The following is a 25,289-nucleotide window of genomic DNA, read 5'->3' as shown; positions in this document are numbered from 1 at the left end:
TTCAGTCTTTACCTCAACTAATTTTTTAGTATGCGTGGAAAGACAAATATAAGAAAACCTGAAAAAAATATTTTTTAATACCAGCGTGGTGTGGTGGTTAAGATCGGTGGTTTGGAGCAGTGGACTCTGATCTGGAGAACCGGCTTTGATTCCCCACTCTTCCACATGAGTGGCGGAGGCTAATCTGGTGAACTGGATTTGTTTCCCCCACTCCTATACACGAAGCCAGCTGGGTGACCTTGGGATAGTCACAGCTCTCTCAGCCCCACCTGCCTCACAGGGTGTCTGTTGTAGGGAGTTTTTATAGTGTGCTTCATCCCATCCCCTCCTTCAGTCTTTACCTCAACTAATTTTTTAGTATGCGTGGAAAGACAAATATAAGAAAACCTGAAAAAAATATTTTTTAATACCAGCGTGGTGTGGTGGTTAAGAGCAGTGGTTTGGAGCGGTGGACTCTGATCTGGAGAACCGGGTTTGATTCTCCACTCCTCCACTTGAGTGGCGGAGGCTAATCTGGTGAACTGGATTTGTTTCCCCCACTGCTACACACGAAGCCAGCTGGGTGACCTTGGGCTAGTCACAGCTCTCTCAGCCCCACCTGCCTCACAGGGTGTCTGTTGTGGGGAGGGGGAGGGAAGGTGATTGTAAGCCAGTTTGAGTCTTCCTTAAGTGGTGGAGAAAGTCAGCATATAAAAACCAGCTCTTCTTCTTCTACTAGCAAAATGCCTGTCGTCATAACTGGCAGGGTGTTTGGATGGAGAACTTCAGTTCTGGAAGTGCCTCTAGGAAGTGCAATAGATTGTTGCCATGTTCTGTGCATAGGGGATAAATACCTCTTCCCTCCTGATCTGTGTCAGACGGGGCCAGTCTGCAGGTTGTCGGGAGTGGGTGTGTTTTTCCTCCTTGAAACAGCAGCCACAACACCTGCTTTCCCCCATAAGAGCGAGTAGTAATTATTCGCTTTACATGTGAGAAGGCGGAGGGGCTGTGGCTCAGTGGTAGAGCATCTGCTTGGCATGCAGAAGGTCCCAGGTTCAATCCCCAGCATCTCCACTTAAAGGGACCAGGCAAGTAAGTGATGGGAAAGACCTCCGCCTGAGACCCTAGAGAGCCGCTGCCGGTCTGAGTAGACAATACTGACTTTGATGGACTAAGTGTCTGATTCAGTAGAAGGCAGCTTCATGTGTTCAAAGCACCTGGAGGAGAAACTGAGGAGCCATGGCTCAGTAGAAGAGCATCTGCTTGGCATGCAGAAGGCCCCAGGTTCAATCCCAGGCATCTCCAGTTCAATCCCTGGCATCTCCAGCTTCATGTGTTCATGTGTTTGAGGCACCCTGAGGAGAAACTGAGGGGCTGTGGCTCGGTGGCAGAGCATCTGCTTGGCATGCAGAAGGTCCCAGGTTCAGTCCCCGGCATCTCCAGTTAAAGGGACTGGGCAAGTCGGTGATGTGAAAGACCTCCGCCTGAGACCCTGGAGAGCCGCTGCCGGTCTGAGTAGACAAATGCTGACTTGGATGGACCAAGGGTCTGATTCAATATAAGGCAGCTTCATGTGTTCAAGGCATGAGTTAAATATGTCAACTCCCCACTCTGAGCTGAGCCATTGAGAATCTAGACTTCTCATGCGAGGAAAGACCTACCCTGGGTTTGATATCTTGCCTATGCTAAAGTGTTCTGGAATTTTGGAGTTGGCCGCTTTATTTATTTATTTACATCGATTCTTTCTCAGCTGTGTCTCCAGCATCAGGCACCTCACAGCCAGATCAAACCAATAAAACAATGGTTTTAAAACGTAGAGAGATTATTTTGTCTTTGCTCTGTCAACTGTAACCTTTATATGTAAAGGTCCTAGTAAGCCTTGTACTATATACAACTGTTGCTTATTCTGGGCCGAAAATAAGACAGGGGGGAAAAATCTGAAATGGTGGAAACCATTATGTTCTGATATTTCTGTGCTGTTTTAGGTACTCTTAAATTCTTTTTTTTTCCCCTAGGAGACCCAGAGTTTATATATTTATTTATTTATATTCTGCCCTTCTCCCCAAGGGAGACCCAAATCAGCTTACATCATTCTCCTCTGTTTTATCCTCACAACAACCCTGGGAGGTAGGTTAGGCTGAGTGTGCGTGATGGGCCGAAGTTCACCCAACAAGCTTCCATGACCAAGTAGGGATTTGAACCTGGGTCTCCTAGTTACTCACCTGACACTCTAACCACTACACCACATAGGCATATGCAGAAACAAATGCTTAGATATACATTTGAGTTTCTTGAACGTCTTCCAGTTTTTTTGAGATACTGGCATTTGGAGGGGCTGTGGCTCTGTAGAGCATCTGCTTGGTTTGCAGAAGGTCCCAGGTTCAATCCCCAGCATCTCCAGTTAAAGGGACTAGGCAAGTAGGTGATGTGAAAGACCTCTGCTTGGGACCCTAGAGAACCATGGGGAGGGGCTGTGGCTCAGTGGTAGAGCATCTGCTTGGTATGCAGAAGGTCCCAGGTTCAATCCCCGGCATCTCCAGTTAAAGGGACTAGGCAAGTAGGTGATGTGAAAGACCTCCGCCTGAGACCCTGGAGAGCTGCTGCTGGTCTGAGTAGACAATACTGACTTTGATGGACCCAGGGTCTGATTCAGTAGAAGGCAGCTTCATGTGTTCAAAGCACCTGGAGGAGAAACTGAGGAGCCATGGCTCAGTAGAAGAGCATCTGCTTGGCATGCAGAAGGCCCCAGGTTCAATCCCTGGCATCTCCAGTTAGATACTAGGCAAGTAAGTGATGTGAAAGACCTCTGCCTGAGATCTTGGAGAGCCACTGCCGGTCTGAGTACACAATACTGACTTTGATGGACCCATTCAGTAGAAGGCAGCTTCATGTGACAGATAATGACCCTCAAGTTTGTATGGCAATTTCTTTTTGAGGCAGTGTTTCACTTGCAATAGAGATAAAGGCTGATGTCTGTTTCAGTTATTGGTCAAAGACTTCAGTTCTCTCACAGTTTCTGGCAGTCTTGTTCTGTGCTCTGAAGGTTGAGTCAAGCATGGAGGCTCTTGTGTGGTCCGGTACGTCTCAGACTGAGTAGACATCAGTAAGCTTTCTGTGTGGAAGAAGATTTAAACGTATCTATGTGTTGTGGGGGCATCAGGGACCCTTCCAAATGAGTGATCCTCCGAGAACAGTTGGGGATGATATGAGAACACCTGCACACTTGAATTTGCTCTTAAGGGTAAACTAAACAGGACCGACAAATGCATATAACAGCCCCGGTGCCATTTTTTGCGCGGGAAGAAAAGTCATTTCAGGAGGGAGCCATTTGGCTTGTAGAAACATGGGGTTGCTTAACCTTTTCCCTGGCTGCCAGTTTTTCTCTCCAGTCTCTCCCCCTTCCCTTTTCCAGATCCTTTCCCTCATGAGATAAAGTTCCACGCAAATATTTGTGAATGCTGTGGGAAGAAGGCCAAGCATTTTACGGGGTGGTTTGGAACACAGAAATGGTTAAGTTTCTCCGCTGTAACCAGGTGGGCACTACAAAATTTCATCCCTCCCCAAGGTTTTTTATTTTTAAAAAATTAAACAACAATGGCAAATATACCACTTTCAGAGAGTAGCTACCTTGGTCTGTGGTAGGAGAGCTAGATTTGAGTTCAGTGGCAACTGTAGAGACCAACCTGATTTTGGGGGTATAAACTTACGATAGCCAAAGCTCCCTTCATCAGATACAAGTAGGAATTACTTATACTCTTATACGTCAAAAATCTTGTTAGCCTCCAAGGTGCTACTGGACTCGAATCTAGCAAATGCACCGGTGAGGGCCAAAAGTGGCAACATGGAGTTCCCCTCCAGTCTGTAAAAAGGTGTATTGCATGGACATGCAGCCATAATTCAGATTGGTGCCACACAAGCAGGGATGAAGGCATTTAACCCCTGCTCATTTTCACCAATCAAAAACTGAGTTTCCCACACTGTTGTTAGCTTTTTAAAAGTGGGGGGTTTGGTGGTGATACTGTTAAAAAAATTTTTTTTTTAAAGGACGCATCCCTTCTTCCCTTTTTTCATAGCCATGATCTGAAATGCCGCTGCATATGTTCGCAGTTCACTTTTTTACAGGCTGCTAGAGACCCAATGGGGTCGCCATAAGTCGGCTGCGATGTGATGGCCCTTTCCATCACCACCAGAGACCCACAAGGTTCGCCACACTTTTCTTTGGCCCTAAAAAGAAGAGATGTTTTTTATATGCCAAGTTTCTCTACCTTTTCAAGGAGAATCAAACCGGCTTATAATCCCCTTCCTTTCCCCTCCCCACAATAGGCACCCTGTGAGGTGGGTGGGGCTGAGAGAGTGTGACTAGCCCAAGGCCACCCAGCTGGCTTCGTGTGTAGGAATGGGGAAACAAATCCAGTTCTCCAGATTAGCCTCCGCCGCTCATGTGGAGGAGTGGGAAATCAAACCCGGTTCTCCAGATTAGAGTCCACTGCTCCAAACCACTACACTACACTGGCTTTCTAAGCAGCAGAAGCATGTATGTAAAGAGTTCTGACCTGTTTTATCTGTTTTGAATCTCTCACCCTCCAGCTTCAGCAGATAACCCCGCGTTCTAGTATTACAAGAGAGGGAGAAAAGCTTCTCCCTGTCCACTCTCTCCATACCATGCATAATTTTATAGACCTCTATCATGTCTCCCATTAGTTGGGAAAGGCAATGGCTTCTCTTTCCCAGTGGAGGGGCAGGGAAGGTGGAGGAGAACCTTCTCAATTTTCCCTAATCTGGCACCTTGAGGCCCAGCTGTGCGGGCCGAAGGCTGTGGCTGGGAGGAGGACAGATGGATCTCTGTAAGTCTCTTGAATCCATGATGTGCCTGCAAGGCGCATAGGTGGCCGTGCGCCTGAGTGGCAGCTATGCAGAATCGCATGTAGCAATGATATTCCCCCCTCCCAAAATTGTGTTTATACTCTGGACTTATCTTCTGCTGTGATTTGGTTAGCTGACTGAGTATTTGAGCAACCCCTGCTAGCTCCATTCCGGCTATGGAGCTGTCAGGACTCACATTATTTCCGACTCGTACAAATTGACTGTAAAATCTGTTTACCCGGAGTGAAACGCCACAGCATCAGGAAGCGATTCTGATGGACACAGTGGCTTGGGCTTCCTGTTAATTTACACCAATTTGGCTTCACTGTCTTTCCAAGGAGTCATGTGGAATTATTTCTGATTTGTGTGTGTGTGTGAATGTGAATGTAGGTAAGAAGTTATTGAGTTTGTTGCTTTTAACAGGTGAGCTCTTTGGTTTATTTTTTTTAATAAAAAAACTTTGAGGTTGTGTTTATAGTTGCGCAACAGCTTGTCGTAGCACAAAAGATGACTTAAAAAGTACCGGAATAATTTACTTCTTTTAACTTCATCCAGTTCAGGGGTCCTCAACCTTTTTGACCCTGCGGGCATCACCTTTGGAGTTATGAGACAGGATGGTGGGCACCCCCCCGAAATCGCTGCCGCAAGAGGCAGAGCCAATCACAAAATGTCAGGGAGCGAATTGAACACATGAAGCTGCCTTATACTGAATCAGACCCTCGGTCCATCAGAGTCAGTATTGTCTACTCAGACCAGCAGCGGCTCTCCAGGATCTCAGGCAGAGGTCTTTCACATCACCTACCTGCCTAGTCCCTTTAACTGGAGATGCCGGGGATTGAACCTGGGACCTTCTGCATGCCAAGCAGATGCTCTACCACTGAGCCACAGCCACTCCCATGTATAACTCTAACAATAACTCATTGTGGGTCTCCCCCCTGCCCCCAGGACTCTCTGCTTGCCTTCCACTGTCCCACCACCAAAGAGGGCAACTGGCACACTGGCTTCAGAATTGGGAAGGAGAGGGAGTTCCAGCACCAGGGTCCTCTTCTTTCCCCAGACTGGCTCTCCATGTGTGCGCCCGCTACCTCTTCTTCCCTGGTCTGAGTTCAGTCTGTTGCTTCCTCCCTGGCCAGGTGTGGTGCCTTCCCTTTTATAGGGCACCCTGGCCCCACCCTTACCTGGCATGTCTCCAATCCCCTTCCACCTGGGAGACTATAAAAGGAAAGGAAGGCTTTTCCTGCCTCTTCCTTCTGCTGCCTCTCTCCCTAACCTGCTCCTTGAGAGCCAGCGTGGTGTAGTGGTTGACAGCAGCGGTTTGGAGCGGTGGGCTCTAATCTGGAGAGCCGGGTTTGATTTCCCACTCCTCCACATGAGTGGCGGAGGCTAATCAGGTGAACCGGGTTGGTTTCCCCACTCCTCCACATGAAGCCAGCTGGGTGACCTTGGGCTAGTCACAGCCCTCTTAGAGCTCTCTCAGCCTCACCTACCTCACAGGGTGTGTCTGTTGTGGGGAGGGGAAGGGAAGGCGATTTTAAGCCGTTTTGAGTCTCCCTTAAGCGGTAGAGAAAGTCGGCATATAAAATCCAACTCTTCTTCTTCCTTCGTATTAGCTCAGCTAGAAATGGGAAGTTCAGAAGCAACAAAATGTGCAGCATAGGGGAATCCTTACGTCACTTCAGCTGGGATATTGGAATCATTTGGGTTCCGATGGGCCTGTGGCCAGCTGGAAGGAAGAGCCAGGATGGCCCTTTAACAGTGGGATCATAAGCAGTGCAGTTGCTAAAGGAGGTCTTAGCAGGAACCAATCTATGTGGGCTGGCGCACACACCTTTGCTCCTTCTTGTGGACACCTACAGTTGTGTCCTCCCATCATGCAAAGTGCCATGGAAGTTGTGTGACTTGGTAGGCATTTACCACAAAGGCTGAAAGTGGACATTGCAGGACAGGTGTGACTAGGGTTGCCAAGTGCCAGGTGGTGGTGGGCAACCCCCGCCAATCCACCTGGCTGCCCGCCGACCAGCTGAAGGTCGGCGGGCAATGCATGCATGCACGCCTACCCACGGCTCACGTCACTTCCAGTTTACACCTGAAAGTGCCGCATGGGTAGGGGCCTTTTACCACTCAAACTGAGTGCAGTGCTTTAACACCTGGAAGTGCCTCGTCGCAAGGGGCCGTTTACCACTCAAACTCCCAGTTTGAGTGGTAAAGGCCCCTTGTGACGCGGCCCGGGTGTAAACCGGAAGTGACGCAATTGCGTCAGCTCTGCCACGTGCACGCATGATCATACCTCACCTCCGCCCAAAATACCTCCCGCCAGAGGAGAGGAGGGACCTGGTAAGCCTCGGTGTGACTCCTGCAGAAAATAGCAGTCATACGTCATGTCCTCCTCTCCCCTTCCGTAATGTTCTCTGTTGCAAAACGAACAGTGTGGCGTAAGTGTGTAAGTATTCCTCCTGCCCTCAAACTTCAATAGTTGCCATATGTAAGGATGGGGGAAACTCACCGACCCTGACTATGTATAACACCATTCATTTTGTGAAAGTTGCTATTAACAAGGAGAGAGAAGGAAGAAGACGCTGGGTCCTATTTTGCCGTTGCAGCCGCGTGTTCTCCGTAATGTCTACTTCCAGGCAGAGACATCCAGGCCGCTAAGCTGATTGTTTAGTTCTAAATTGGTTGAGAGCAGTGGTTTTAGAAAAAGGGAAGTGGAGGATCACTAATCCATTCTGTTAACATGCTAATTAGTCTTCGGAAATGTTACATTTTTATTGTTCAGGATTGGATTATGTGGGGGACAATTAAAAAAAAAGAACCCAATTTTAAAAGGTTGGATTGTCCGGGTGAAATTGTGCAGAAACCTATCCCTATCGCCTTAAATGTGCAGGAAGTAGCTTAGGCTATAAGAAAAGTTTGTTGGCAGGCTAATGCCCAAGTATAATTGGGGTTTTGGAAGAAAGGAGCTTCCTTTTTTAAAAAAAAATTAATTAGAAATCAGAGAAGTAAGAGATTCAAAATCTGCTTCAGTTGGAGGTTTTGCTCAATGCTGGAATTCTCCTTAATAAGCTGAATCATTCCGGGGCTGCCTCAGTTAGCGGTTGGGTGCAGAAGCTTTACACAGGGGGTAGACATCTTAATGCGCCTGTAATTATCATGTAATTATTTTGTAATGTGGGATCAGAAATTTTGCATATATGGCATTCTTTCATGAAACTTGAAAATAAAAATAATAAAAAAAGTTTTGATTCATTAACGTGGCAGTTCTAGGAATCCCTCTGTTCCAAAGAGGCATCCCTTTCAATCCCTTTTCAATCCCCTCCTTTTTCTTAGACGTGCACAAATATTTTGAAACACTTTCATGGCAAGTAGCTCCAAGGTAAATAGAATAATTTAATCCCATTCTGTTGAATATTTATCGGTTTCCTTGTTGGTAAAACTACCTTTCAACACAAGTGTCAAACGGGTTGCAATTATCATCAAAGCTGGCAGATGCAAATAACTGATGGTCTTGTCGGCTAAAACGAGGCACATTTGTACAAAAAATCTGGTGGAAGTGAAGTTGTTTATGTGCGCTAATGTGAGCCTTCTGTCTGTACCATTTAATTTTTTTCAGGAACAAAGGTGCACTCAATGTGACAATAAGAGTTTCCCTGAAACTCCAGATAGAAAACATTTGTTTCATCTTCGATCTTCTGGGGAGGCACACATTGGGACTGCGCATGAGCAGGCCTGGTCCGGAGATATTCTTTCCTTGCTTAAATTTCCACTAGGGGGCACTGAACCCTCTCTTGGAGCCGTTGCAACCATTTCCCACCTAAAAGGAGCAGATGAAGTTGGATCCAAAACACCGATCCCACTCAGTTCCATCCCCAGAACCGCTGCCTGACCTCAAGGAGACCATCTGGCTGCCTAGAACACCATCCGTTCATTCTTTGTCACCACCCCATTCCTTCTCTGAAGGGGAGGTAGACCCAGACCTGTTATGTTCTTCGGACCCAACACAACCACCTGATCTGAGGTTTGGCTGCATGGAATCCCTCCCACCTTCTCATTGGCCTCCACCGATGCATATGCCTTGGGAACTGCATCCATATTTAATGTCCCCAGCATACAAGAATGGGGGGACTATGTTAGGTTGGTTCCAAGGACAGAGCCGACACCCTCCCAGCCTCCATGACATCGAAGACCCTCAGCTTCAGCAACATTATTAGCCCCACCAGCAGTTTCCTACATAGAACCTACTTTCGAATCAGATGAAGAGGGTCCAGAGGGAGATGTCCTTGGGCTCTGAGGCCAGCTCAGAGGCCCCTTCTAATCCTTCCCCTGATGAAAGGGTTGGGGACACTTCATCTATAGCCTTTGTGGCTAGGCTCATCATGCGCTTGCTTCAGCTATGGTTTGTAGACTATTTGAAACTGGGGACTCATTCCCCACATAGGAGATTCTCTCCTTCACCCGATCCAGAAGGTTTGACAAGGATTGGTGGCAGTGGGAGTAAATGGGACCCCTAGATTTTGCCTCCCAGAGGGAGGAGGTAAAACTGGGAAAATTAAACTTTCCAACCATCTCTAAATAAAGCCTCAATTGTAGGCTAGAGATTTCCATGGGACCAGAGGAAATAGAGAGAATACATTTAGCTATCCATTTGGCATTATGAGAAGGCAAGAGTCACTAGAAAAGACAGTCATGCTAGGAAAAGTTGAGGGCAGCCGGAAAAGAGGAAGACCCAACAAGAGAAGGATTGACTCAAAGGAAGCCACAGCCCTCAATTTGCAAGACCTGAGCAAGGCTGTCAAAGATAGGACATTTTGGAGGACATTGATTCATAGGGTCGCCATGAGTCGGAAGTGACTTGATAGCACTTAACACACACATACACACACACACACTCTCACACACACACATCCATTTGAAGCCAGGAGTAGCATCTGTGACCAGACTGATGAAACATTGGTCCAGACTGGTGTTTCTCTTGTGTAGCTGGGTCAAATTCTGTTGCGGTATTTGTACGTTGCTGCGCTGCAGAGCCCGCCATTGAATTAGCCCGAGAGGGCATTTTAAATGAAGATGGTTTCAAAAAATATCTGCACGAACGGGAAAGTTCAGTTGCTGTGAATCTGTATAACATCAGCTGCATTAATGTGGTACACTGTAAAGATCATTAATGTTGGGTGCATATTATCAGGTGTTCTCTAATGCTCTTTTGATGAGCTTTAATTATGCTTGCTGTAGTTTTTTTTTTAAAACAAAAAAAATGTCTCTCCCTTGCCTCTCTCCTTTCTTCCTTGGAATAATGATGTAACCCATGTTGCCAACTCTCCATCCATAAGGCCCAAGGAAAGTGTTTCAGGCCGTAGATGAGCTTGAGGTGGTGTTGCGTTTTTTTGGTCCCCATTAAGGAAAGGTCTTTGCTCAATGACTGAGTGTTTAGACTGGCACAGAAGTCATACACTCGTAATCTGACAGTGGGAACAGCGGTAAAATAAGAGGTGTAGAAAACAAAACAAAAAACAAATCAGTGGGTTATAGATCAAAGCAAGCCTGAACTGACCCTAGAAGCTAAAATGACTAAACTGAGGCTGTCGTATTTTTGTCACATTATGAGACGACAAAGAGTCACTAAAAAAGACAGTCATGCTAGGAAAAGTTGAGGGCAGCAGGAAAAGAGGAAGACCCAGGAAGAGATGGACTGACTCAATAAAGGAAGCCACAGCCCTCAATTTGCAAGATCTGAGCAAGGCTGGACATTGTTTCATAGGATTGCCATGAGTTGGAAGCGACTTGATGGCACTTAACACACACACACAGAAAGGAGACGGGTCATTGGGGCTAGTTGCGATGGAAAGGGAAGTGCATGTCAGCACCTCGAAGTGATAGCCGCTTTTGGAAACACTCCCCGGTTGCATACGAGAACTCTGTAAGCGTTTTGGATTATGAGACCAGAGAATAATGCAGTTCAAAGTGACAAGGCTGTCTACACAGCATAGCAGAAGGTCGCTTCTACCCCCTTCTGGATCTGCTTGGCCCGACTCGGTTTTAGAGGATTGTTCAATGCCTTTGTTTTTGGATAAGCTGACATTGTCCCCAATATTTCTCTTGTGTAATTTTCCTTTGCCTCCCTGTGTCTCGGGAGAATTAAACCATTAAGGACTGATTACAATAGCTAATTGTAATTTGCTCAAAGGCTAAGAGCAGCAGAGCAGGTTTTATGCTGCTCATAGGAACGTATGGAAATGCGGAAGGTAGGAATTTTCGGCCAAAAGCATGCTGTAGTGGCTTTAGTTAGTTTTGATGAAATCATGACCCCTTAGAAAACTTGCCAAATGTTTCACGGACCCCAGGCAAAGAAGCTCATGGCAATGGTGTGTGTATCTTATCCTCTTGCTGCCATACCGGGGAAGCATGGGATTTTGATACAGAATCTTGCATCAAAGGCTGCAAGACTCCAGCCCTTAGGCTACAAAATTAGCCATTAAAGCGAGTGAGTAAATCTCAACAGTGGGAGATGGGGAGACTTTGGGGGTGCCGTCTTTAGAAATGTTCAGCGGGTAGGGTTGCCAGCACAAAACCTGCAACTGGCGGAAGACTCAACGGTGGGGGGTGGCCCTCCATGCTGGCAATGTATTGACATCGCTGGATGCAATGATGTCACTTCCGCTGTGACTGGAAGTGATGTCATTGCATCGCCTGTGACTCTCTAGCGTAAAATTTAACCATAGAATTTTGGTCAAATGCTAGAGTGTTGACAGCAATAGTCCAACGCCCTTTACCCCCATTCCCCCTCCCACTGCCCAGCTGAGTAGCGGTGGGAGCAGCCAGTGGGAGGGGAAGAGGGCTTCCCACCAAAAGACCTGCCACCCCAGCCAGAAGGTGTTGGGGGGCCAATTTATTTGCCGAGGCTTTTAATTAGGTATAAATTGCAGGCATTGTTTGTGGGGAGGAAGGAAGGGTTATTGAAGGTTTTATTTTGTATGTTTTAAACTGTGGTGTTTTCAGTTGTGATCTGTAAGCTGCCCTGAGGAAAGGTGGGATATAAATATTTTAATAAATACATCAACGTGATAAAGGGGTGGAGTTTCATAGCCTTGAATTAAGTAGCTTGACAGCATCTAGATAGATCAGCTGGATTTGAGACCAACAGTGAATGAGTGCCCTCACCTGGATAGCCCAGACTAGCCTGATCTTGTCAGATCTTGGAAGCTAAACAGTGTTGGCCCTGGTTAGTACTTGGATGGGAGACCACCAAGGCAGTCCGTGGTTGCTACACAGAGGCAGGCAAACATCTCTTGCCTTGAAAACTTGACAGAGTTGCCATAAGTCAGCTGTGACTTAACAGCTAATAAATAAATAAAATTGAATGAGTCTAGGAAAGTATCTAGTTAGGACTCAGTTGTGGTAATGGGTTCCTCTTGTGCTATGGGTATTATCAGTTTAGCAAGTCTAGAAAGGTTGCATTATTATCCGCTACTGCTGCTGTATGTACCTTCTATACAGTTCATCTTTGCACGAAAATGTCCAAACTACTTCTTCCATTTCATTGATGTTTGACCCTGCTGTTTCCTGGGGCATATATATAACTGCCAAATTGAGAATTTGCTCCCCGCATCTGGTGAAGTGGGCTTTACCAGCTGTTAGACCTGAATAGCCCAGACCAGCCCAATCTCGACATACCTCGGGAGCTAACCAGGGTTAGCCATGGTTAGTACTTGGATGGGAGACCACCAAAGAAAACCAGGGTTGCAGCACAGAGGCAGGCAATGGCAGGCTACTTCTGCTTACCTCTTCTCTTGAAAACCCCATGAGGGGTCGTCACAAGTCAGTTGTGACTTGACAGCCCTTTATTATTATTAATTTGTTGGCCTTTGAGGTGCCACAATAATCCTTTGATGTGTTTGCTGCTACAGACAAACACAGCTACCATTGCAATTTGCACTGAGGCCCTCCCACAATGATTGTCACACTGAAAAGGCCTGGCTTCTCATGTACTTGTGTACGAGAGCGCGAAAAAGGGCTTGCACAATGTACGGAGGCTCTTGATTTTCATACGTACCTTTCGCACACGTCTGGCAGTGCAGCTCTGTTGGGAGGGAGGGGTGGGGAACCAGAAAAACTCCCTTCTTGATTGAAGTTCTCCATAGTGCTGGATTTATGATGTTGCGTGTTCTCCAACGTGTGCTGCTAAGCTTTTATGACAGAAGTGAGTTTTTGTATCTCCAGAGAGAATAAATTAAGACAGTTGTTTAAAGGTTGTTCTGCAAGTTAGCCCAGCTGTACGTTGGAAATGTGTGTTGTGTGCATTGTGTGTGTGTTTTTAATTTTCTGCTTTGATCCCCAAAGGAGGAACTCCGAAGTGAAATGCCTATAAAGAAAATTACGCTGTTAAGTTGCTTTTTGCTGCATTTTATCATCAAGGTGTACTTCTGCAAATGTAATAGGAGGCAGCGAACTCCCGTACAGAGGGAGTCGCTTGGCTTTTTTTGTGCAGAATGTTATTCCTCCCCCCCTTCCCATTTTCTACACAAAAGGATTCCTTAAATCATGTTGTGTCCTCCCCCTCCCCTCCTTAATGTATTTTTATAAGGGAAAATTTAAATGGCCACCTTTATTCTTTCTAAATTGCGAACGAGATGCTTTAAGCGCGAACGGCGTTGCTAGCGGGATGGCTGGAGAGTAGTTTCCCAGGAGTCGAACACTTTCTCTGGCTGCCTTGGAAATTATTATCTGAGTGCTAAAAGCAGTTTATGACAAATTTTGGTCATCCTCCCGTTTCCCTCTTCTATTCTGAAAGTTGATCTATTATTGGGCTCTTCCCTTTGGTGTGCCGAGCGCGAGTGAATGACATTGTAGGGATGCACAGTAGCGTGCCAAGAGAAATGCGTGATGGAGAGAGAGATGAAGGCCCTGTGGCAGACTTCCACAGCATTCAGACACTGAGAAGAAACCTCATTTATGATGAAAATGAGGCTTTAAAATCCTTGGGTTCAGGCGCTTTTCTCTCTCTCTCTTGTGTACATGGTGTACGTTGAAGGCATCTTGGTTTGATTCAAACCACACTACCTCATGGATTTGAACCACACTACCTCATGGATTTTACAAGAAACCAGCCATAATTTTGCCTGATTTGAGCATCACGTCAAATAGTGGTTTGCATCAAGTCATTGATCTGTACCCAACGTGCAAGGACGTGGGGTAGGGGAAAGAACATATAAACCTGACAATTTGGGGCTCATTTAGAGGCATCGGGCTGGGTTTTCACTTCTGAATGTAGCTTGTGCGTACCTATAATTCCTTTCTTAAGAATCTTTTTTGTAAGAAGTTTTAAATTAAAAGTAACTTTCCAGCTGATCTAGAATTAAAAGTGTAACATAGATTGTAAACATCATATCATAAATTCTCCAGATTAGAGTACACCTCTCTTAACCACTACACCAAGCTGGCTGGTGAATTCTTTGCCTATTATCACATTCTAACACTACTGTGATGTAGGGGTTAGACTAGAGTTTTGGAGCTAAGACCAGGATGACCCAGGTTCAAATCCCTTCATCCATGTTATGAAGTTTATTGGATGATTTTGGGTCAGTCTCTCTCTTTCAGCCTAACCTATCTCATAGGGTTGTGAACATAAAATTGAGGGACAGGATCAATGATGTCATACTACCCCAAGTTCATTGGAGAAAGGGCAGGGTAAAGAATATGACGTCTAAATGAATTCCACAAACACACACCCAGCGGTTTTGTGAAATTGCCAAATTCAAGCATACCTCGGAAATATTGTGGGTTCGGTTCCATACCACCGCAATAAAGCGAATATCACAGTAAAGCAAATAACACAATTTTTTTGATTTCCCAGTGCATATGTTTACAATATACTGTAGTCTATTAAGTGTGCAATAGCATTATGTCTTAAAAATGCACTGCATTATAATGAAAAAGTTTGAAATATTGCGAAAATTACCAAAATGTGACACAGAGACATTAAGTGAGCACATGCCATTGGAAAAAAGGCACCGATAGACTTGCTTGAAAATGCAGTATCTGCAAAGCACAATAAAATGAGGTGTGCCTGTACACACAAATCAGATTATATAACAAAGATGTTGCCTGAAATCCATGCGTGTCCAGGCTGGGTACATCCGCTACTGGAGTGTGTGTTTCTGTATACGGCAATTAGCGTGGTCCTCTGCGTGCCTGTAGGACCCGCTGCTATGTATAATCCATAAATTACCCTAGACAGGAAGTGAGCTTGGCCTCGGACCCCTGCTTCATGGGCTGCCGTGCAGCCACTGAACTGAACGGTCCCCCCCTTGATGGCACCAAGACAGAGCTATGAATAAGCTTGACTCAGCTGGGAATTGTTGTGCCGACTTCAATGATATTATAATGAGGATGCCGTGTCACCCGAAGAAAGATTGCGCTTGTCACTCGAGCACCACCTTTGGAAAAAAAACACACACACAGAAAGGAAACCTGTCAAGAGTCTCGCAATTTTTTTTATTACTGGTTCCTCCTGTCAAAGGGTCCAGAGATCTATTGGAAGAAGGAAGTTGCCTTTCTACAAAGTGTTTTGTTGTTCCGCCGCAAGACGAGCCCTTAGATCACAGGCATCGGGGTCATCGCTGGTTAAACATGAAAGGCCTCTGATGTCGGGCGCCCCTCGCAAGGCGGACACAGATTTGAGAAGATAGAAGGCCTTTTAACAGGTGGCAAAGATTTTTTTGTTTGTTTGCTTTTCCTTCTCCTTTAAAAGTCATTTCTCATTAAAAATGACAGATGCTGTTCATAAAAAGAGGGAACACATCTATACATCATAAGCCTGCAGCTCTACTAAGTAAGAAGACTGGCTCTGCTTTTATCATTCCGGACATAAAATCTATACTTTCTCTTTCGTTCCTCTCCTCTCTTCTCCCCCTCCCCTTCCCAAGCTGTTATCTCTGTTCAGGGTTGATAAGGAAAGGACTTGAGGTTCTCCACTCTTACAATTTCATTTCCCCTGCCCCCTCGGGCTACAGGGTTACATGGGTATCTATTCTGAGTTACCATTTGTCTATATTTTATTTACCGACCATCCAGCCATGTGGTTTTTATACCCTTGTTGAAAAGTTTTTTTTTTAATCCAGATATAAAATCAACTTTGCAAGTAATCCCCCCAAAATTTAATAGCCCACAAAATTGTTACTAGCCATGCTTGCCCGTGCATATCAATAAACAGTACATGAGCAGGTGGTGTAGTGGGGGAGAATCCATTATTATTTAGTTTACAAGAGTTCCCCTACCTAGAGGTGGTTTGCTTCAGCTGACTAGCCAACTAGCCATTGACACCTGCAAGAATAAGTAAAGCCCTGTACTTGGAGACCAGACGCTATTGGGGTATCCAGAGGCTTGGCATTCCTCACTGAAAGGGACCCTCCCCCAAATGGATAGTGCAATATGACCCTAGGTAAATGTCCCCTAGAGCCCCATGGCGCAGAGTGGTAAGCTGCAGTACTGCTATGCTCACGACCTGAGATCGATCCCGACGGAAGTCGGTTTCAGGTAGCCAGCTCAAGGTTGACTCAGCCTTCCATCCTTCTGAGGTCGGTCGAATGAGTACCCAGCTTGCTGGAGGTAAAGGGAAGATGTCTGGGGAAGGCACTGGCAAACCACCCCATAAACAAAGTCTGCCTAGAAAACGTTGGGATGTGACGTCACCCCATGGGTCAGGAATGACCCGGTGCTTACACAGGGGACCTTTACCTTTTAAATGTCCCCTAGGTGGAGAGTGTTATGGATACCGTGGACTGCCAAAAAAACAAATTGGTGGGTTATAGATCAAATCAAGGCTGAACTGACCCTAGAAGCTAAAATGACTAAACTGAGGCTATCGTATTTTGGTCACATTATGAGAAGACAACAGTCACTGGAAAAGACAGTTATGCTAGGAAAAGTTGAGGGCAGCAGGAAAAGAGGAAGACCAACAAGAGATGGATTGACTCTATCAAGGAAGCCACAGCCCTCAATTTGCAAGATCTGAGCAAGGCTGTCAAAGATTGTCAAAAATTGCGAGACACTTGACAGGTTTCCTTTCTGTGTGTGTGTTTTTCCCCCCAAAGGTTTTGGAGCACATTGATTCATAGGGTCGCCATGAGTTGGAAGCGACTTGACGGCACTTAACACATACACAAATGTCCTCTTGCCAGGAGAGACATGGACTTTGTCTTCTGCCTCCCCTTCTGCCAAATGATGGAACCTTGGGTAGAAAATAAATATTTGGAAGGAGTTTCCTCTCTGATCCTCAAATGGGCAACGTTGATGGACGCCCTGATTTCTTGCACTGCACCGATAGTATCTACTCTGGAGTTGCCACCCTTTCTGCAACAGGAGCACCCAATTTCTCATGGGCATGTCTAAAGAGCAGAGAGCTGGGTTAAAAAACAACAACACATGGATAACCCTAAAAATTTCCATAGAAATCGGCTGAGTTATTATTGATTCACAGAGCACGGCAAAACATCACTGCATGAATTAGCAAACAGCTGTTTCTAATTTGAGTTTAGAACTGTACACAGAGGAACTTGTTTTAGTGTTCACTCCTTTCATTTATAATGAATTTTAATCACCGCTACAGGTGAGAAAAATGTAGAAACAAGCTTGTATCTTGTGGAAGAAACAAAGGAGAGACAGATGCTAACAGATTTACAGTCTGTGATAAAAGGAATGTTTTGGTACACTTTACATGTAATTAGGGGTGCAGCTGTTTCCAGTCCCAAGTCCACGATGCACGGCAGAATATAGTGTCTGTGGCTGCTCCAAAGGGAGTGCAGAAAAACAGTGATTCAACCCTGAAAGCATTTAGTTTATTCCTTGATCTAACATAAAACTTTTCCCCCTTCCTCCACCCCTCTCCAAATCATTTATTGGAATGTGATACAACTCACTAAATGATTGATTTTTTGGGGGTAATTGCACGCAGATTTTTGACTTTGCATGGACTGTGTGTTTGTGTGTGTGTTTTAAATATAAATCACACACACGTACACACACACACACACACATGAGCCTTATTTTGTTGTCTCTTCTGATGTGGAGAATCTTATTCAGGATTTACAGAAAGGACACCCATGTATTGTTTACAGACTCCACCTTGGCCGCTATAGGGGCATCCGGGGAGTAGTTTGTGACAAGTTATTAACAGCAAGGTCATTTCTCCTTATGAAGGAGAAGGGGGTGGTAGATGAGCGGGAAGGAAGGAATCTCTCTCTTCTTCCCCCCTCTCCCTTTCCAGCCTTTTCTAGCCTTGAAAATCGAGTTTAATGCTTCTTTTATGTTGTATGTTGCTTTGGAGTACAGGTGTTCTGTAAAAAAGCAAAGACCCTTTGTAAAACAATTGATGATGGATTATCACATGGTCAAAAGCTCTGGTCATTTGGCCCCTCCCCATCGGCAGTTTGAGGGTGTTAATATAGGGTTGCCAACCTCCAGGTACAAGCTGGAGATCTTCTATTAACAACTGAATAAAAACCAACTCTTCTTCATTTTGGGGAGATCATTGGACTGTCGCAGGAAGGGGAGACAGGAACGTTCTGTTCCACAGGCCGAAGTCCCTTCTGTTAGTGGAAACTTTAGTCTGGATCCAACCCAAAGTCTTTCCCACAGTGCCTACCAACCCCTGCCCAGTGGAAACCAGTTTTCCAGTGCACTTCATACAATGAAGAAGTAGTAGAAGAGTTGGTTTTTATATGCTGACTATCTCTAACAAGGAAGAATCAAACCGGCTTACAGTCACCTTCCCTTCCCCTCCCCACAACAAACACCCTGTGAGGTAGGTGGGGCTGAGAGAGCTCTAAGAGAACTGTGACTAGCCCAAGGTCACCCAGCTGGCTTCATGTATAAGAGTGGGGAAACCAACCCCGGTTCGCCAGGTTAGCCTCCGCCGCTCATGTGGAGGAGTGGGGAATCAAACCCGGTTCTCCAGATCAGAGTCCACCCCTCCAAACCACCGCTCTTAACCACTACACCACGGTATGAAAGCAATGGAGTAGAGGCGGAAGGAGAAGCCTGAGCTGACGCTGTAGATCGCTTTAAGGCTGAGCAGAAATCTCACTTCTGTTCAGCTTCATTGAAAATGTCTAAGTCTAAACATTTGGTTCTTGTGAACTTGATTTGCATTAATTCACACCAGCAGAGTGGTGCAGTCAGACGCCTTATGTGGTGTGAAGGTTTTCTGTTGGGTGCTTTGGAGCCTAATGGGATGGTTCTTGTAACAGAATCAAAATATGTTTTTTACCACTTAGTATATATTTCTTCCCACCCCCTCACCCTTTTTGTAAATAAAAACTACAGATGTCGGTACCACACAAACACCTCTGCAAGCAAGTGCATTGGCACATACCTACATATGAAGCTGCCTTATACTGAATCAGACCCTTGGTCCATCAAAGGCTGAGGTCTTTCACAACCCCTACCTGCCTAGTCCCTTTAACTGGAGATGCCGGGGATTGAACCTGGGACCTTCTCCATGCCAATCAGATGCTGTACCACAGCCACAGCCCCTCAGTTTCTCCTCCAGGTGCTTCGAACACATGAAGCTGCCTTGTACTGAATCAGACCCTTGGTCCATCAAAGTCAATATTGTCTACTCAGATCGGTAGCGGCTCTCCATGGTCTCAGGCAGAGGTCTCTCACATCACCTACTTGCCTCGTCCCTTTAACTGGAGATGCCGGGGATTGAATCTGGGGCCTTCTGCATGCCAAGAAGATGCTCTACCACTGAGACACATTATCTGTGAAACATCTATGGCTTAAGGAAACAGGTCTTTTCCGATGGTGTGAAAACTTTCTTTCTGGTTGCCCATACGTAGGCTCTGAGTCACCATAGGTGATCAAGAAAAATGGCTGTGTGCCACCTTCATATATCAGTATATGGCATAAATATGCAGGAGAGCTGTTTGTGAAGTTTCCACCTTCTTCTCGTTAGCATGGCAATCAGGTAAACATTTGGCTGAACAGAAAGTGCTGTAGCGGTGTGCAGGCATAGGGGAAACACCAATAGTTCATGGCAGTGCCGTTGCATGAGTGAGTGTACAGCATGCAGCAATGCACCATCTATCACAGAACCATAGAATCATAGAGTTGGAAGGGACCACCAGGGTCATCTAGTCGAACCCCCTGCACAACGCAGGAGACTCACAACTACCTCCCCCCACCCACTCCAGTGACCCCTATTCCATGCCCAGAAGAAGGCCATGATGCCCTCCCTCTCATGATCTGCTTGGTGTAGTGGTTAAGCGGTGGTTTGGAGCAGTGGACTCTGATCTGGAGAACCGGGTTTGATTCCCCACTCCTCCACATGAGCGGCGGAGGCTAATCTGCTGAACTGGATTTGTTTCCCCAGTCCTACGCACGAAGCCAACTGGGTGACCTTGGGCAAGTTACAGCTCTCTTAGAGCTCTCTCAGCCCCATCTTCCTCACAGGGTGTCTGTTGTGGGGAGGGGAAGGTGATTGTAAGCTTGTTTCAGTCTCCCTTAAGTGGTAGAGAAAGTCGGTGTATAAAAAACTCCTCCTCCTCTTCCTCTTCCTCTTCCTCTTCCTCTTCCTCTTCTTCTTCTTCTTCTTCTTCTTCTTCTTCTTCTTCTTCTTCTTCTTCTTCTCAGCATTGCTGACAGATGGCCATCTAGCTCTGCTTAAAAACCTCCGGGGAGGGAGAGCTCACCACCTCCCGAGGAAGCCTGTTCCACTGAGGAACCGCTCCAACTGTTAGAAAGTTCTTCCTAATGTTTAGACTGAATTCCTAATGTTTAGACACTATCATGGCTGGTACCACCTACCATATTGTGCAACCCCCCTTTTCTTGCTCTTAAGAGCAGGGTCAGGCAGAGATTGATGGATTTACCAAATCAAACAGGAAACCAAGGGCTACATGCTATTCCAGTATTTCTGTCTCTTTGTTTCTCCCACTCAGTGTCCAAGCCTGCCTCAATCCTCAAAGGTGTCATTCATTGGTGGTAGCCAAGTCTATAGATATGGCTATCAGCATCTCCCCCTAAGGAACTACACATGCTAATTTAATTTTTTTTAAAATATTTGATCCAAAGCGCAGCAGAAAGTTTTCTGATGAACCACCAACCTAAGCAGGAAGCTCATGCTCATGGGTGGAAACGGGAGATCGCAGCTGTCCTTAGGAAGCTTCTCTGAACAAAATTCGAGTCCAGTAGCACCTTGAAGGCTAACCAAAGTTTCCAGGGTATAAGAAGAAGAGTTGGTTTTTACATGCCGACTTTCTCTACCACTTAAGGGAGACTCAAACCGGCTTACAATCACCTTCCCTTCCCCTCCCCACAACAGACCCCCTGTGAGGTAGGTGGGGCTGAGAGAGCTCTAAGAGGGCTGTGACTAGCCCATGGTCACCATGCTGGCTTCACGTGGAGGAGTGGGGAAACCAACCTGGTCCACCAGATTAGCCTCTGCCGCTTATATGAAGGAGTGGGGAATCAAACCCGGTTCTCCAGATCAGAGTCCACCACTCCAAACCACCGTTCCTAACCACAACACCACGCTGACTCTCAGAACTGGCTGGCCACTGTGTGAGACAGGATGCTGGACTAGATGGACCACAAATGATTAAAATGTGGATTTCGCCACCAGAGGATGTAGTGATGGCCACAGGCATAGAGGGCTTTAAAAGGGGGTTAGACAGATTCACAGAGGAGAGGTCTATCAGTGGCTACTAGCCATGGTGACTAAAGGGAACCTCCATGTTCAGAGGCAATAAACCTCTGAATCCCGGCACCAGGAGGCAACATCAGGGAAAAGTCTTTGGCCTCCATGATGTGTTGTTGGCTCTCCAGAGAAACTGGTTGGCCAATGTGTGAGACAGGATGCTGGACTAGATGGACCACGTTGTCGTGAGTCAAAGCTCTTGTCAGACAGTGGTCTCTGACAGACGGTATCTGACAAAGTGAGCACTGACTCCCAAAAATGTATAGCCTGGAAAATTTTGTTGGTCTTTACAGTACTACTGGACTTGAATTTTGTTCTCCTACTACAGACTAGCATGGCTGCCCACGTAGTAAGTAGCTCAACATTTCGAAGATAATCCAAAGGTTGTTGCTTTAACAATGTGCATTCCCCCCTCTGCCTCTAAACTGATGCTTTCTCTGTTAAAACCAGCAGTAATAGATTTCTTTAAAATTATATTTTAACCTACCGTAATCATCCTCCAAAAAATTGTATAGATGGTGTCCTTCCCCCCTCCAACCGTGATCATCAGAACAACCCTCAGAGCTAAATTAGGTTGAGAGATGATGACTGTCCCGAAGTCTCCCAGTAAATTTTCTGTCTGGGATTGGAATCCAAGACTCTCCAACTGAAATCCAGCAACTCCAAGTATTACACCACACTGTTACTCCAATTATGTTTGTGTTGTCTTTCTCATCATAAGTTAGCAACACAGTTCATGAAACATTCAGGGTGCAAGGTCTTCGTTGCTTCCTGAGTAAATCTTCCAGCAGAGCAGAAGTGAATCTGAAAAGATAAATGGTGAATGAGTGTGATTTATATGACGGTTTGGGCCAAATTGCTCTTATTAGAGGGAGAAATACAGTTACTGGATTTGTCCCTTTAGGAATTAGTTCTTCAGTGAGGAAGATGAATGCATGCAGCCATGCAAAATGCACTGAAACATTAAAGTTGCAAAATGACCGTCCTCTTTCGTGATTGATTATTGAGTTTCTTCCCAGAAGCTCGCTGATCCGCAAAGCTATTGTCATGAATGCTTGCGTTCTGAAGTCTGCTTAGTGTTTTCCTTTCCAACATGGCTGAACTTTCTCTTCCTTCTCCAAGTTTGAGAAGCCATTGTGGGTGAGGTCATCTTGGTACTGATCTGAGGACAAAGAACTATACATGTAAATATTTATTTCATAGAATCGTAGAATCATAGAGTTGGAAGGGACCACCAGGGTCATCTAGTCCAACTCCCTGCACAATGCAGGAAATTCACAACTACCTCCCCCTACACCCCCCAGTGACCCCTACTGCCCAGAAGATGGCCAAGATGCCCTCCCTCTCATCATCTGCCTAAGGTCATAGAATCAGCATTGCTGACAGATGGCCATCTAGCCATAAGATGGCCATCTTAAAAGCTTTTGGCCTGCTTGTCTTTTGAAAGGAACCTGAGGTGGCTTACAAAACTCCATACCAACTGATTAAATATAAAAAAATATCCTGTAAAAAATAGCAAAATTAACAAAATTCAGACAGTGTTCCTGTCAGGTATGTTAGTGGTCTTAGCAAAAGCAGCTCAGTATCATTAAAGGCTCACGAGAACAAATCTGTTATATGGTATTTTTTTGAGTGCTGTGGGGCTGCCAGCAGCAGCAGCTGGCAAACCCCCATGAGGAATTGGGGTGTTGGGGACAGGTGTGCCGGCTCATAACATCATTTCTGGAACCATACTGGAAATGACATCGTCGTATTGGGAGTGCTGTTTGCCTCAAACTCGGTAGTTAAACCATAGAGTTGTGGGTGAATCCTAGAGTTTTGCCCGGATGCGATGCTGTCACATCTGGTTTGGTGCTAGGGTTGCCTGTTCCTTCTTTGCCACTGGCGGGAGGTTTTTGGGGCAGAGCCTGAGGAGGGCGGAGTTTGGGGAAGGGAGGGACTTCAATGCCATAGAGTCCAATTGCCAAAGCAGCCATTTTCTCCAGGTAAACTGATCTCTATCGGCTGGAGATCAGTTGTAATAGCAGGAGATCTCCAGCTATTACCTGGAGGTTGGCAACCCTATTTGGTGCTGGAAGTGACATTGAGCAATGCTGTGATGCTGGCGTGTTCCCCATTCCCCCCTGCTGGCCTGTGAAGTGGGGTGGGGAGGGGAAATGCATGGCTTCTGGAAGGGTGTTGCATAGTGCTGGTAAAAGGTGAAGCACTGGGTCATTCCTGACCCATGGGGTGACGTCACATCCCGACGTTTCCAAGGCAGACTTTCTTTGCAGGGTGGTTTGCCAGTGCCTTCCCCAGTCTTCTTCCCTTTACCCCCAGCAAGCCAGGTACTCATTTTACCGACCTCGGAAGGATGGAAGGCTGAGTCGACCTTGAGCCGGCTACCTGAAACCGACTTCCGTCGGGATCGAACTCAGGTCATGAGCAGAGCTTTTGACTGCAGTACTGCAGCTTAACACTGCGCCACGGGGCTCCTAGTGCTGGAGTTACCACTAAAACATCCTGGGATGAGTGTACTCTAACTGCAGTTCTCCAGGGTCTAAAGTAAAGGTCTTTCACACCACCTACTGATTATTTCAACTGGAAATGCTGGGGGTTGAACCTGGGACCTTCTGCATGAAAAGCAGATGCTCCATCCCTGAGCCACAGCCCCTTCCTGCGACATAGGACGTCCAGACCAGCTCTGGTTTCACTTGCGAGATGCGGGCAGAGTGGGAGTGAAGGCTTATCCCGCAAACTTTATATAGGGGTCCTCGGCCAATCAGAAGTCTGGAGCGGGAATCAGTCAGTGCCTTGGAAATCTCGGGAAAGGGGGTGCAGATTTTGCTGCTTTGCTGACTTCCTGTGCTTGCTTGATGGCCCCAGAAGTCCTGCAACGTTGGCCTCTCGAGGGTCCAGCGGCATTACCCTTTTAAAAACAAAAGGTATCAATGTCGACTCTGATTAAAGCATCGGATGCATTTCAGTTCCTGCCACACAGCATTGTTTGTTCAAATCACTGGCTCAGTGGCTCCCGTTTCTTTTTCAATATTACGGGAACAACGTTGCTGCTTAAAAAAAAGGAAAAGAGATGTTTTGGAGAGCAAATTCGCCATTTGTTGCCCTAGTTTGAAAGCCCCTGTGCCTTCCTCATCCCTTTTTGCCTGGATCCCCCCTTGAGGAGCCCAGCTGGCGTGTGCTGGGAATTGGCGGGCAGGGGTTTGCTGGTCCTTCCCTGCTGAATCTAATCCAGGGGAGCAGGCAGCCAGCTGAATCCTTCCAGTTAGAAAAGCCCATTAATTCAAGTCCTTGGGGGGCGGCAGCCTCCCCCTTTCCCTGCTCAGCGAGAGAGGCCCCCTGTGAACGCGGCTGGCGTGAGAGCGAGACAGAGGCTGTCCAGGGCAAGGCGTAAAGCTGCCTTATTATGGGGTGTACAGTTGATTTACAATCTGCAGCGGTTGGGTTTCATTTTTCATCTGCAAAAGGTGTAACCGTAGTCCTAGGGAAAGGGGTGGAGGTGGAAGCTCCCAGGTTTGATGAATTAAAACGTTGCTTCTCGGTGAATTAGGGGAACTACAAAAGTAAAAAAAATAAAATCCTCACTGTTTTCTAGCCTTTTGGGGTCACTTCGGCCAAAAGTGGCAGGAGTCAAAGCTTTCTTTTTTATTAACATTGTTCAACTGTTTCGTGATAGAACTGTGTCCAGAATGATGTACAATAGGAACCAATGTTTAAAAATATAATTGGGAGGGGGGAAACCCACTAAAACAGATGC

At 46.2% G+C, this 25,289-nt stretch overlaps 1 protein-coding gene and 1 non-coding gene across 3 annotated transcripts in view; both read left to right on the top strand.

Moving 5' to 3' along the window:
* ZNF423 (zinc finger protein 423) overlaps positions 1 to 25,289 on the top strand; it is a 278,862-nt gene that overhangs the window by 83,165 nt on the left and 170,408 nt on the right. The window lies entirely within an intron of this gene.
* TRNAT-GGU (transfer RNA threonine (anticodon GGU)) lies at positions 2,447 to 2,518 on the top strand. The gene has a single exon. It is a non-coding gene; the product is annotated as a tRNA-Thr (tRNA).

This window comes from Euleptes europaea, chromosome 17 (assembly GCF_029931775.1).
Source record: "Euleptes europaea isolate rEulEur1 chromosome 17, rEulEur1.hap1, whole genome shotgun sequence".
Lineage (NCBI taxonomy): Eukaryota > Metazoa > Chordata > Lepidosauria > Squamata > Sphaerodactylidae > Euleptes > Euleptes europaea.
The sequence above is the reverse complement of the archived record's forward strand: the minus strand, read 5'-3'. Positions and strand labels throughout refer to the sequence as shown.